Source organism: Rhyacophila brunnea, unplaced genomic scaffold (assembly GCF_057557595.1).
Source record: "Rhyacophila brunnea isolate RB1 unplaced genomic scaffold, BYU_Rbru_1.0 scaffold_13, whole genome shotgun sequence".
Classification (NCBI taxonomy): Eukaryota; Metazoa; Arthropoda; class Insecta; order Trichoptera; family Rhyacophilidae; genus Rhyacophila; species Rhyacophila brunnea.
The window spans coordinates 33683682-33699411 of NW_028232785.1; the positions used below are offsets into that span (position 1 = coordinate 33683682).

Below are 15730 nucleotides of genomic sequence, written 5' to 3' on the forward strand. Positions count from 1 at the left end.
GCGGTAGTACCACGCAAGGGTCCACTGCCCACGCGGCGGATATACCATGCCAACAGAAAGCAACGCTTGTTTCAACATTGTAAACCAGTGTAATCCTTTTGTGTTATAATAATCCAAATAACCACCCTTCAAGCAGACGGTGAAACTAAAAAGGTGGGTCATTGTTACTCAAGATAATGAACCTAAAAAATAATTATATAATATTCCTATATATATTATTGGTTAAATTAATAAAACGCAAAATTTATAGTACTTCCTCAAGAGACAATTCTAAAGTTAATAATGTCCTTTTGAAGAGGACGAAACCGGTCCAGATTTATTAAAAAGTAAAAGTAAAATATGTATTTATTATTTTGCGATTTATTAAATTAATAATACAATGCAGTATCACCATTTGTTGACAGTAAACACGTTAAGAGAAATTTCAATATGTAATTGTCATAATTCATTATATTTAAATTGTTTTCCCTTGTTAGCTAGACACGACACTGCGCCTTCAAGAAAAAATGTCGCTCTGAAGTCTCTTAGCATAATTTCAAATCATACTAACATTTCGTGGGTCACTTGAAAATACTATTCTAGTATGAATAGTATTTTCGTACATTTTCGTAATAATATTTTAAACAACTAATATGAATAATATTGTTTTAAAAAGGCTATTCACCAACATGTCTCATTTCATGTTTTATAAGATTACCAAGTTGTGAGCATCTATATGAACAAACTTTGCATTTATAAGGTTTTTCACCAGTATGTGTCATTTGATGTTTTATAAGATTACCAAGTTGCGAGCATCTATATGAACATACATTGCATTTATAAGGTTTTTCACCAGTATGTGTCATTTGATGTGTTTTAAGATAACCAGATTTTGAGAATCTAAATGAACACACATTGCATTTATAAGGTTTTTCACCAGTATGTGTCATTTTATGTTGCTTAAGATCACTGAATCTCAAGGAACCATATGAACATACATTACATTTATAAGGGTTTTCACCGGTATGAGCCATTTTATGTTTTTTAAGATCATCTAGTCTCGAGGACCCATATGAACATACATTGCATTTATAAGGGTTTTCACCGGAATGTGTCATTTTATGTCTTTTAAGATCATTAATCTGCGAGCATCTATATGAACACACATTGCATTTATAAGGTTTTTCACCAGTATGTTTCATTTTATGTTTCTTAAGATCACCGAGTCTCGTGGACCCATATGAACATATATTGCATTTGTAAGGTTTTTCACCGGAATGTGTCATTTTATGTTTTTTAAGATCATCGAGTCTCGAGGACCCATATGAACATATATTGCATTTGTAAGGTTTTTCACCGGAATGTGTCATTTTATGTCTTTTAAGATCATTAATCTGCGAGCATCTATATGAACACACATTGCATTTATAAGGTTTTTCACCAGTATGTGTCATTGTATGTTTTTTAAGATTACTAGATATCGTACTTCTATATGAACATAGTTTGCATTTATAAGGTTTTTCACCAGTAATTGTCTTTGTATGTACTTTGACATTGCTATGTTGTGAGACTACTATGCTTTGATTTTGATCAGGAAACACCTCCATGTGCACCATTTTGTGAGTTTTTAGAGCATTTCCGCATCCTAAAACTTCGTTACAAATGCAACAAATGAAATTACGTGAGAAATGGATAACTCTTCTAAGAATAAGTCGAATTTCCTTTGGCGCATCTCGTTCTAAGATTTCTTGTTTAATGTGATTCTCTTCTTTAGTCACTTCTGAATACTGTATCGTTCTATCCTGGATACCATCGTCAGAGGATTGTTGACTCTCATCTGTATCGTGATGCCTTGTAAAAAATCCCTTGGAAGAGACCTAGAAAAATCGTAAAAGTCGAAATCAATATTATCAATTATTAGTTATAACATTCAATTTGTTTTTATGACGCTTTTGTTTTTCAGCTAATTCAGACATTATTAAATAGCGAAGTGAGAGTCAAATATTGTTACGGAAAGATCCATAGGTGGTTCAAAGCAATGCAGTTATATGTGTGTATACATCATCATAGAAAACAATAATTATATCGTGTTCTGGGCTCTATATTACGACCGTACACCCTCGATAAACGTCAAATTTCTTTTTCTCAATAGTTGAAAGCATCTAAGCGAGATTTTTTGAGCATAGACAATCATAGAAAAAAAACCGCTAATATATGGCTAAAACGCTATTATAAGCGTAGACAATAAGTACAAATATAAAAATCATTTACAATGTATAAAATTCAAACATTTTAAATTAATAAAATTCGCCATTTTCAAAAATCAGTATAGATAGAGTTCGCCAAAGTTAATTCATACATTTCATAAAAAAATTCATAAAGTTATAATTTGTCTCTGACACTGCCATCCATTCGCATTTACCCCGTCAAAAAACCCAAAAGAAGCACCTGCATCGATATGGAAGATCCGGTCAAAAGAGTCTCAAAAAATAGCCAAATATATGACAAATTGATGGCTTTCATTGTATCTTTTGATCCCCTACGTAAATAAATGTTACGTTTGTTCATTAACAACAGGTAAGTAGGGAGAATCAGCGGCGTTGGCTTTTTTGAAACTCTTTTGACCGGACCTTCCGTACCGATGGTGGGTGCTTTTTTCGGGATATTTTGACGGAGTACTTGGAGAATATTTGCGTTGGTTTGTGCGAGCGTTAAACCTTCGTATAAAAACGCTCTAAATAGGTAGGTAGGTATGCGAAAATAAGGAACATTTTTCAAAATTACGTTATAGAGAACAATATTTTATAAATAAAATTGAGCTGTGTTAACTAAACGACATTTTTATAAGTTGAGATAATTCCGACTCAAATTTTATCAATACAATAAGAAATACGAGTGAAAATGGCTTGGGTGGCTTTTAGTTACTCTTTGATTAGTGATTGTTCTTATAAGATTGTAATATATATCTATATTCAGTATTCCGTATTAACGCATAACCGAGAAAATTGAGTTTAAAAAAAATACAAGGTTAGTTTAATATAATATTTAATATAAGAGATAACACGCTTCATGAATATTTATGATTGGTAAATTATGCCGAAAGGTAAGTTTTAAGTAGGAAAGGTGGCATTTTAATGAAAACCATTGACGTTTAATTTCAATCAGTGAGAGCCGTTTATCGAGGCTATTTGACCGGGCCATTTGTTTGTGGAAGCGAAATGTTTTCGTGGGGCTCATAAACTGGATCCTGTTTTATTTATTATACATTTAATTAAATGAATACAAAATAAAGACGGAATACCGACTATGGATATATTATATTATCTTATAAAAACAATCACTAATCAAAGAGTAAATAAAAGCCATTCGAGCCATTTTCACTCGTATTTCTTATTTTATTGATTAAATTTAAGTCGGAATTATCTGAAATAATAACAATATCGTTTAGTTAACACGGCTAAATTTTATATAAAAAATATTGTTATCTATAACGTAATTTTGAAAAATGTTCCTTATTTTTGCATACATACCTACCTATTTAGAGCGTTTTTATACGAAAGTTTAAGCACGTGTGTCTTTGTGTCAAATTTAACTTTATAATTATTAAAATTTTATGAAATGCATTGACGAACTCTAATATGCTATACTGATTTTTGAAAACGGCGTATTTCATTAGATACCTAATTGAAAATGTTTGAATTTTATTCATTGTAAAAGATTTTTATATTTGTACTTATTGTCTACGCTTATAATAGCGATTTAGCCATATAATACCAATTTTTTCAATGATTGTCTATGCTCAAAAGGTGTCGCTTAGATGCTTTCAAGTATTGTAAAAAAAATCTGCCGTTTCTCTGCGGTGTACTCTCGGTAAATTGAGCCCGATTTTCATTAAATGTCATTTGCCTTTCTGATTGTTGTTTGCTTAGATAGAACCAACGAACGGGTTAGCTGTCAAACCGAGCTGATACTGCGCATGCTTTTTGACATTTATGAACAGTATTTAGACAGGCAACCATGAATAGAGTAACGATCGCTCACCGATTCCAAATTGTCAAAATAATCTTTTACTTATGCGATGACGCTCATTTTTGACTATACGGATTGGATAATAGACAAAATTGGCGTACATGGAGTCCAATCTAGGTGAGACCCTACAGACTCAATTACATCAAATAAATGCACTGCTTTTTTGCGATTCACATTCTAGTGAAATCATCGATCTTAATTTATTAAAAAATGAAGCATAAATGAAACACATTGCATATATGGATGACATTGATAACATACAACAAGTACGTACCTATATACAATGCAGTCTGCATGATGTGGTAGATATATACGATCGGAGAATACTGTCATTTTATTCAAAATAAATTAAATGCAACCTTTTTCTCCTATAAAAAATACGTATTTTTTCTAAAATGGCCCTCCAATACTATTTTTATGTGTTGCGAACACGCAACATGGTTAAATTATAATAAATCAAAGTTCAACAAATGAATGATCAATGTAAGATAATTCCCAAGTTACAATCAGTGATGGTCCAATCAGGGCTCGAAATAGACCGGGGCGCTATTCTGGTTCGTAAAATTTTACAAGATACCGTTCCGGCTCGTGGGTTCATTAAAAATTGCGTTCCATTTCGTGTTATTGAGATAGTATTGCATGTATTTAGTTTTTAATTGTTAAAATTTTATATTAACGAAGTTACGTTTTGCCGGGCGCGCAAGAATAAAATCTATGTATAGGTATATCATAAATTATTTCTTCCCAACCAAAGTTAACGACACCAGTGCCATGTAGTAAGGTAGCCGCCGACAGTCAAAGAGTGGCAAATGTAAAATACATTGGAAGTTCCGTTCACATTTTCGTAGGTACTGAATATTGTAATAACACTATTATAAGGTAAATTGTGAAGTAAGTAGCTTCTTTAAGGATAAATTTGCTACGTACTTTAACAATCAATCGTTTTAAGAATTAAATGATAACTAATAAGAACTGATTAAATAATATTAAAATGTCATTACTACATTTAAGGTTATTATACACGTACCCAAAATGGAAGTGATTCACGCTGAAATTTTGTTGTTAAGATCTGGTTACCGAACGGATCCATTCAAAATGACAGACGAGGCGTTTGTGAAACGATTCCGGTTATCGAAACCATTGGCAGGTCATTTCCAGGCTGGAAAATCTAATGTCAACCCGCTAGTTGGGTTGATCATGTCATGTGAGCATAATCAAAAATATAATGCAAACTGTTACACGATCATAAATATCCATTCAGTATTTCTGTTGCATTATTGGATACCGTTCGAAGCACTATACCTCCTTTGAAGATAATGTTGCGTTTTGCTTCTTGTTTGCGTACTGCTTCATTTTGCCCTTCAGGTGTTGAGTCTTCACGATTGAATAGGCACGTCAATGCGGTTTAATTTTGTCGCTGCGCTAATGGAAACACCCTTAAGCCCGCTCCGGGTCAGGCGAGTAGTTTAGTCGAGTGGCGAATAATTTAGTAACTAAACGTGTACGAACAGACAAATTAAGTCGGGTATTTTAGTAAAATCATTTAGTCTAGTCAATCCATCTTGTTGTAATTTTTCAGTCGAGTAGCGAATCCTACCACCTCTCACTAAATACCAAACAAGTGATGATATCGAATCGAACTCTATGCATAGGTAGGTACAAAATTTGTGTGGAATCATGGGAAAATACGCCCAAAATCGATTTATTGTTCGCATACGGTTACTAATGAATAATAGGTATCGGTTACTACGCTATAATAAACCGACCCTATTCTACTGAACTCTTACTGTGTAAATGTCTAAAATATTAATATGAACATCTCACGAATTATATAAATGCGGAAGAATCTCAATTTTTCTTAATCCTAAAATTATTAAAATGTTCATAGGTAACGCAATAATATTATGTAGAGAACATACCATAGGTACGGAATATAATAAATGACATCGTTTTTAGGCTAGGTCCTCCTTGACAGTTATTACAATGACAAATCGTGAGAAGTGGTTTGACGTTTCCGACCAAACCACTTCTGACGGTCAGAAAATGTTTTGAAGTCAGCTGTTACAGTGAACTAAACGTTAAATCTAAAATTATTCCGGTTTACTTATAACGCATGCGCAGTGCGCCAGTTTTGACCTGTCAAACCCATTAGCTGGAACGCCTGAATTTATGTTGTCGTGTAGCATGGTAGATAATTTAGTAGAATTTGAGGCTTACAACATTAATCTGTTACAAAAAGTTTTGAAAATAGAATAATTGGTCTATTCTCACCCCATTTCACGTATTTAACGACTGCAAGTAGTTTTTATAGACAATAGGCTTACCTTGTATTACCTACCTAAAAAGGACTCACGGGCCATTAATTTTATTCACCATACAATTAATCGCAATTTTAGATAATCGCATTAACTATTGCTTTACATTCGAATAATTATGATGTATAAATCATCATAAATGAATGCTCATGATTTGACGAAAGATTTATAAACCTAGGTACACATAAATTGTTTAAAAATATCAGTGTGAGCGAATTAATAACGGAGAAATGAGTTTCAGAGTTGAATTTCGAATTCCAACCTTCTATATAAGACAGCACACACTATAACTACTTACAACTGGCCTGTAATCTGAATTCGAACAACCCGGTTGAGGGTATTCATCATTATATAATGGGTGTGTTATATCTTCAATTATCTCACGCTTGACGACAGCTGGTTGATCATCTGTCTCAGATTTTATATTAGAGAGGTCCGCCATATTAAGGTACTGAAAGAAGCATTATTACATTTTGTAAACACGGTGAAAACAGTTTCGGGTCTCGTAATCACCATAATATGATATGGGCATGATACCTCCACGTTTCTACGTGCATGGAGGACCCCTTGAGGAAGTACGAGCGAAGATATGGATGCCACATTCATGTTTCTTGTATTCCGCCAAGCCAAAGTCCTTTTATCGCCGCCGTATGAATACGATGCTTTGTATTAATTAACTATAAATGTTGTTTCTTTTGGGCTCAATTCTTAGAAATCGCTGTAACTTTCAACTACCTAGCAAAAAAAGGTGACCTGGACGACCCTTACGTTAACACCCAGGCAAAGGCCAAGCATTCTGCTGCGGGCAAGAATGATAGAGAGGGGTGGACGTTCAGGGGTAGATTGAAAGGGACAGCGATAAAGCCAAAAAAGGAGACCTGGCCGCGAGACGGTAGGTGTCCAGGCTGGCGAGGCAGTTAGCCGGAGTCTCCGAAACACAACGGACTGTGTCCCGTTGAACCTTAGATTATAATTGACAGCCTACGGCGCCCATCTTAGGGCTGTTAAAAATTTATAAACCGTGTAAAACTTCATAATTGTGTTAATGTGTATTGATATTGTGTGGTGTATGTTTTTTTTTGTTGTGAACCCAACCGATAAATATAAAACTCTGTGCTACGAACCACGTGCGTTTCTATTTTCTATACAAAATTCTATCTTCCACCTTTCGTAGTGTCAGGTATATCATCTATGTAAATCAAACTAATCCCATTTTCAAGACAGCTGCAAACCAGCAGACAATAAATTAGGGATGGGCATACATGAGGTCAACGAGAACCTCATTCTCGATTTTCATAATTATATAAAGTACCACACCATAGTCACGTTCTCACATATATCGAGTAGGTTTATAGAAAGTGTTAAATGACATTACAATAATTAATTTGTACACGATGGAATTAAAAATCTGAAAAAACAAGGTTTCTGATAGAAAACGCGTTTTATAAAATGACATAAGTATCTATTAATAATTATGATTATGTCAAGCTTTTTAAGATTGTGCTTGATTTAAATTGAAGTATGTTCGGGACTCCAAAAATCGAAGTAAAAACAAAGATTATGTACCAATTTACATCACCCAGTACCACAGTCGGTTTTAATCGATCGATCACTCCGTGCAACGCCGACTCAAGTACAAGCCTAAGCATTCGGAAACTTGTCGATAACGAGTGGTCTCACCTTTCCTGCTCCTCCCACTGCTGACCAATCATTATTCTATAGCAGTGATGAAATATGGCACGTGAATGTTTTAATAATAATTAAATTTAATAAAAATAATTTTAATTTATAATACTTAATAAAAAAATACAAAAACTGATAAAAATAAATATAAGTACTTATACACTATTAAAAAATAATGACGACATAGCTTTGCGTATTTTCTACAGTTTTTAATATTATTTTTACCAGTGCTATTTACCAATAGATGCGCAAACGGAACCGACGAAATTCGTGCATAAACGACAGATCATATTTTATAAAAAAATAATAGGCAAATACTCTTCAAGAATTTATGTTTAACGTAAATATATAATTGAACATATCGCTCCTAATGCGTTATGCATGACACATAATATTATCGCACTCATCAGGCGGCGTAGGAAGCAGCTCCGCGAACTTCTGATTTTGATCGATTTAAAATGCTTGAGCTCACTGTAGCGAGAGAATGCCTCATCTGATCGCAGCAATTCTGGTGTCATGTTGTGTGTAAAGAACCAAGCTAAATAATACAGTAACAAACAATTTAATTGGTACCAACAAAAATGCCTGCCCGAAATAAGAAACAAAGACTTGGTGGAGCTAGTAGTAGTAATTCTGACAGTGAAAATGGAAAACCGTTCAGTTTTGGGAAAGCTATAAAAGAAGCGTGGTTAAAATGCTCCCACGACCTTTTTGTAAAATGTAAAAACAAGGAAAAATATATTCGAAGAACAAAACATATGCCTTCTTCTAGAAACACGGTGAAAGATAGAATCTCTCATTGTGATTTTTAACCGTTTTTAATTCTTCTTCTTATTGTGCCATCCCCTAGCGGAGGTCGGCCACCATCAAGGCGTACTTATCTTTGTCGTCTGCTACCCGGCACAGTTCGGTGGAGCTGTACTCGTACCAATCACGGAGGTTCTTAAGCCACGAAATGCGGCGCCGTCCTTTGCTACGCTTCCATTGATCTTTCTTTGAATGACAAGTTGGGGAATGCTGTATTTTTGTCCTCTCATAATGTGGCCGAAATAATATTCTTTTAATAGAATTCCTAAAAACTACTTTTTAATTTTTTAATGAAAAACTGCTCGGCACGTCAGACAGTCGAACGATTATATTTGGGAAATTTTGGCACGCGAACGTAACGTAACACTGTTCTATAGAGTTCTAGTCGTGTTCACTTGTCAGAGCATTTCTATTTATTAAGATGGCGCTGCTCCGCGCAATAGGTGAATTGAGATGACTTTACTTTATTATAGGTCTGATGCATCATGTGTGTGTTTTTAAAATAATTCTAATTTTGTTTTTTATTTGCTCATTTACGTCGTAATATTTTAACGTTATATTATTAATGAATGATCAATGTGCATTTACCATTGGTGTATGGTTGGGTCTTAACTTACTGATATCATCTCCCCGACAGTATTTGACATTAGCAACAAAGTTTCCATATATAAATTATAATATAGTTAAGCATAACAATATAAAAAGTAAAAAATAATAAGAAATTACCTAAGAAAATTGAGGAAGACTAATGAAAAGACAAAAAATTAACATTTTTTTGAAATATATAGGTATTTATATCTATATATACAAAATTGTGGAGAGCGTTTAAACAAAACATGTGAATTATTGAATGGATCAACGGTGGAGAAATACATATTGTAATATTTTAAACAAGAAATCCGATTAAAGTGTTGTGTGCATGATTAGAATCGCTAGACTGACATGGTACATAATGGTAATTATGACCGGTTATTTAAAAGTCTCATAATTTTTTAATACTTTTAAATGTATTTTTAGACTATCGCTAGAAGTACTGTACCGGCCAATGTCGCAAGTCTCATATCGTCCTGGTACGTGACTGAAGCACAAGCGTCTAGCGAAGACATACACATAGAGGAACAAGAGCTTAAGCAAGAACTCAAGGAATATATTGAAAGGTACGAAGATGTCGCCTGTCGCAATACTTAACGTGCTATTTTTCAATCGAATATGGTAAACACAGAATTATTAGTGGCTGTTATACGACTGGAAAAAAAATCGTTTCATGAAGAAAATTTTGTGTGCAGTATCTGTATTGATTTTTTTTCGTCGTTCGACCTAATGTTGCTTCACAAAGCGATACACAAAACCACAATTGCGAAAACGACCGATTCCGTTGCAAGGCTGGTTAAATGTCACGATGGTCATTTTTCAAGAATACGTTCTGGTCAAGTCGTGAAATCACTCAAAATGACTCATTCGGGAAAAAAGCCATTTAACTGTGATAAATGCAATTACTCATGCAGACAGTCAAGTAACATGAAAAGACACGAAATGAGTCATTCTGGTGAAAAACCATTTAAATGTGATAAGTGCAATTACTCATGTAGACAGTCAAGTGACATGAAAAGACACAAAATGAGTCATTCTGGTGAAAAACCATTTAAATGTGATAAATGCAATTACTCATGCAGACAGTCAAGTCACATGAAAATACACGAAATGAGTCATTATGGTGAAATGCCATTTAAATGTGATACATGCAATTATTCATGCAAACGATCAGATGGCATGAAAAAACACAAAATGACACATTGTGATGAAAAGCCATTTAAATGTGATACATGCAATTACTCTTGCAATCAACCTGGACAAATAAAAACACACAAAATGCCTCATTCTGGTGAAAAGCCATTTAAATGTGATATATGCAATTACTCATGCAAACAATCTGGTCACATGAAAAGACACGAAATGAGTCATTCTGGTGAAAAACCATTTAAATGTGATAAGTGCAAATACTCATGTAGACAATCAAGTGACATAAAAAAACACAAAATGACTCATTCTGGTGAAAAGCCATTTAACTGTGGTAACTGCAATTACTCGTGCACGACGTCTACTAGTATGAAAACACACAAAATGGCTCATTCTGGTGAAAAGCCATTTGAATGTGATAAATGCAATTACTCATGCACGACGTCTGGTAGTATGAAAACACACAAAATGACTCATTCTGGTGAAAAGCCATTTAAATGTGATATATGCAATTACTCATGCACACAATCTGGTCACATGAAAAGACACAAAATGACTCATTCTGGTGGAAAACAATTTAAATGTGATAAGTGCAAATACTCATGCAGACAATCAAGTGACATAAAAAAACACAAAATGACTCATTCTGGTGAAAAGTCATTTAACTGTGGTAACTGCAATTACTCGTGCACGACGTCTAGTAGTATGAAAACACACAAAATGACTCATTCTGGTGAAAAGCCAGTTAACTGTGACAAATGCAATTACTCATGCACGACGTCTGGTAGCATGAAAAGGCACAAATTGACTCATACTGTTGGAAAGTTATAATGTGATAAATGTAATTACTCGTGCATAACGTCTAGTAGCATTAAATACAGAATGACACAATCTCGAGAAAAACTACTTTATTATAATTACTCGTGCATAAAATTGCATAAAAAGACTCATTCTGGCGAAAAACTTTTGAACTACATTGTATTGTTGTTGAATTTAATAAAACGCTAATTTTTGTTATACTTATTCCACATTTAATCAATAAATTAGGTCCGGTTTCGTCCGACTTAGAGGGATGCATTTTAATAAATTAAACAACAATGAAATGTGATTAACAAAATTACTTTACAGACAGTCAGGTACCATGAAAAAACACAAAAACACGCAATCTGGTGAAAACCTTTTTAAATGTTATTTATGTAATAATTACTGATGCATAAAATCTGGTAGCATGAAATTGCACAAAAGGACTCAAAGGACAAAGTATATTCTGTTACGGTTTGGTTTCGCAGGGTTTAAGGCGATATACATATTTTTGATTATTCACAATTTTAACTATAATAATTAATAAATATGTAAGTACCTACCTATCTGAAAACATTAAAGTCAAAGATAAACTTACAATTAAAAAAAATGTTATAACATGTGAATTTGTCAAAGGACCCCGTCTTATTATTACTAAGGGACATATATTTTAATGTCATATTACTAAGGTATTAGTTTATTAAGTTTTCTATGATGTGCTTAAGTGATTTTTACTTATTCATTGTTTTAATATTTTTTATATTCATTTTAAAAAACATCGATTTTTATAAAAATATAAATGTGTGCAAGCTTCGTACTTTTGCGCTAGGTGCCTCTGCACATCTATTCTTTACACAAGATTGCTATCGAGGGTAGTTTTTCATTTTTATGTCGAAGTATTAGCACGCATTGTAACAATTACAACCAACTTCTTGTTATTGTTACAAGAACTGCTAATACTTCGACACAATAAAATGAAAACCTCCCTCGATAGTTGCCGATAGCGGCCGATATCAGTCTTGTGTATAAAATAGATGCTCTGGTAAATAAACAGATCTACTTAATTGAATCGTAATACGTGTGACGTCACTAAATACAAAAAAATGTTCAACTGTCATCGTATTCTCGTTTATGCCTGTCAATAATTATAGGTGTTCTTTAATGTTCTGTGCATGCTCCTCTTAATTATTTAGAGTTTGCCTTGTTATGGTAATAATAGTTATGTCCGAAGAGATTGGAATTGGTTAGGTATGTCTAAATAAAATGTCAGCCGACGGAAGTTTATGTTTTGAATGAATGAACCCAACATTTTTAGCCGTTGTCATAATTATGTAGGTATATTTTCATAAAATATAAATATTTTTAAAATAACATACCTATCTAGGTATGTAAAAATGAAAGAATTATACCTCATTGCATGTTTAATTTTATTAAAAATGTTATACGGTAAAATATTGTTCATTTTACTATTACAACCAAATTTTTCATACATTTTGAATGAGATTGAAATAGCTAATATGATTGATCGAACTAATAAATCGAGTTTATGTGATAATGATATTAATTATTCAAATAAAATAGGTAGGTAGCTGCTTTCTGCTTTACATGTCTGAGAAAACAATAATTAACTAAGTATAATAAAGATCTTTTAAATATGTAGGTAATGAAACTAATAACATCGAGACAATTAAGGCATATTAATAGTACATATTATTGCCTATTTCAAAATTACAGAAATCGATTAATTATTATACCAAATAGTTTTATTTACAGTAGGTACCTACCTACCCTTTTGTATCTTCATTGATGATCGACACTGGCTAGGCATTTTGATTTGGGGAGAATTAACATTTTTTCAAAATTTACAATAACCTGGCCACACCGTTGACATACTTACAAGCCAAGCGTCCTTTCAATTTCTATTTATCATTCTTTCCTTCCATCGTCTTCCCATCGTCGAGTCGTGTAAACAATTATTGTGACTTGCCCTGAAGTAAAATGTTTTTGTTATAATATCACGTGGCAATATATTTAATTTACGATCACGTGGTATATTAATTATCAAAATTTAATCTGAATGCGGGCTGAATCTAAAGTCGAGAAACAATAGATTCATTCGCTGTCTACAAAGAGGTAGAGGTATGTAAAATTTTTATTCTTTTATCAATATTGAGTAAGAATAACATTATTGCCCGTTGGGAGATTAAGTGAAAGCTATCGCCACTAAATTCTCGCCATTTGCTTTGCTGTAACCATTTTGTCGTTTTCCATTAATGAAATGACAGCTGCATTTACGTGGCGTGTACTTGACAGAAGCTAGGATTTTGAGAATTGTTTTACCTTACCGGCCCTAAGCTGGAGCCAATGGTTAAAAACCTTCAGTGGACTGGCTAAAACGATGGCATACATTGAAAGTCTGATAGTTGGGTTTATTTGTTTGAAATGCCATTGACGGTGCGCGGCGTGACAAGCATCAGAGACATTTTACGGCGGTCTACCGCTGAAATGTGTCAAAATCGCTTATGGTTTTCGCACATCTATATTTATCATCGTAATTTAAACTCTGAACAGGTTAATATTTATTGTCAAAATTTGACGTAAGCATTAATACGTACTATAACTATATCAATATATTTTTTTAATCTTTTAGTTGCTGTTTGTATCTAAAAAAAATGGAAGGGTACTTGGAGATGTATATGTCAGATGAATTGACGGAAGATGTTACCCTTAATCCAACATTTAACAATGCACATCGAAGAATGAAGAGGGAGAGAACTTGGGAGAAAATTATGACGTATAACTGCAAGGAAGATGCCGAGACCGCAGTGAAAGCTGAAAAAATTTGGAGCTTTCACTATAGAAATTCAACAATTGAAGGAAGTAAAATTTATTATCGCTGTAATGCAGTCAAAAAGAGGGCGCAGCAATGTGATGCTGGAGTATATTTACTTTTTGATAGCAGGTCCGACAATGTGTTTTTATTTAAAGCGACTGACCCCCATACCCATGCGTAAGACTTGGCACCAGTAAGGCTCTCTGAAGCATTAAAATTGGAAATAAATGCACTATTCGAATTGAAAGTGAAACCGAAAAAAATGACGCAAATTTTGTTAGAAAAAGGATATCAATTCTAAAAAAACACAATTGAATAATTACTTATCTAGAATGAAGAAAGATATTTATGGACCAAGCCAGATTAGTCTGGGCGAACTAGAGCAGTGGTGCTTGGACCATGCAACGGTACCAGGGTGTGATGATACCGCATATGTGATTGCACATAGATTTAAATATAGCATAACTAATCGGCTCTTAAAAAATGCTGTTAAAGGTAAAAATATACACACAGATGCAACATACAAATTGGTATGGGAAGGGATGCGTGTACTGGTTAAAGGGTGCACTGATGCTGGTCGGCAGTTTAATGTTACTGTAATGGCAGTCTGCTCCCATGAGCAAATTGCAGACTTTATTTTCATTTTTCGAGCCCTAGTTACGGGTGTCTGCAATGTAAACCAGACAATTAATCCTGATTATCTCATCTCGGATGCATCCCCTGCCATACAAAATGCATTTGTCATGTAATTGGGGTCGATAAATTACAAATAATGTGCTCGGCCCACATGCGGCGAAATACTAACAAGAAAGTGGACTCTTTGGTCGATGCCCGTTACAGGATGGCGGTCATGGCGGACGTTGATTTGCTGCAGTTGGCGCCTAATACAAAAGTGTTTCAAAATGCAGTGCCGCTTTTTATAAACAAATGGCTTGACATAGGTGAATCGAACATTATTACGTATTTTAATATGCAGTGGCTAACCACTCGCCACAATTGGTACGAAGGAGTTGCCGAGCGAACTCCATCGACTAATAATGCACCGGAGGCATTTAATTTATGCATAAAAAGAGACGAGACATTCTGGGAATGGTTGCCTGTTTCAAGATTTCTCCAGTTAACTCTTCAGACATCTGAGAAATGGTCGAAGGACTATTTCCTAGGAACGAAAATCATCCTCTGCACAACAACAATTGAGCTGCGACACTGGACAGAGGTATATCAATGGGCAAAATCGGATGTGAGGGTGACAATTAAATCTTCACAGGATAATATTACCCAATATTTCTGCCGTCGGCTGGTTCCACACAGGTGACATCGGAAGAGATTTCTGGTGTTCGCGGCAAAGCGGACGAGTCAGCTAATGCGATTGTGATGATGACACACAAAACTTTCCACTCGCTCAGAAGCCAACAAGCTAGTGATTAGAAACCATCATGTTTGGTACTATTTTGACAGGATGTATTGAATAGTTCGTTTTTTTACCGGCTGGTTAACCACTATCGCTCTACTGCGCAGACGCAGATCGGCCCACACGCCAGCGTGT

At 34.2% G+C, this 15730-nt stretch overlaps 1 pseudogene; it reads left to right on the forward strand.

Annotated features, from left to right (window-relative positions):
* Window positions 1-14023: 14023 nt before the first annotated feature.
* Window positions 14024-14933, forward strand: LOC147077339 (uncharacterized; annotated as a pseudogene).
* The last annotated feature ends 797 nt before the right edge of the window (window positions 14934-15730 follow it).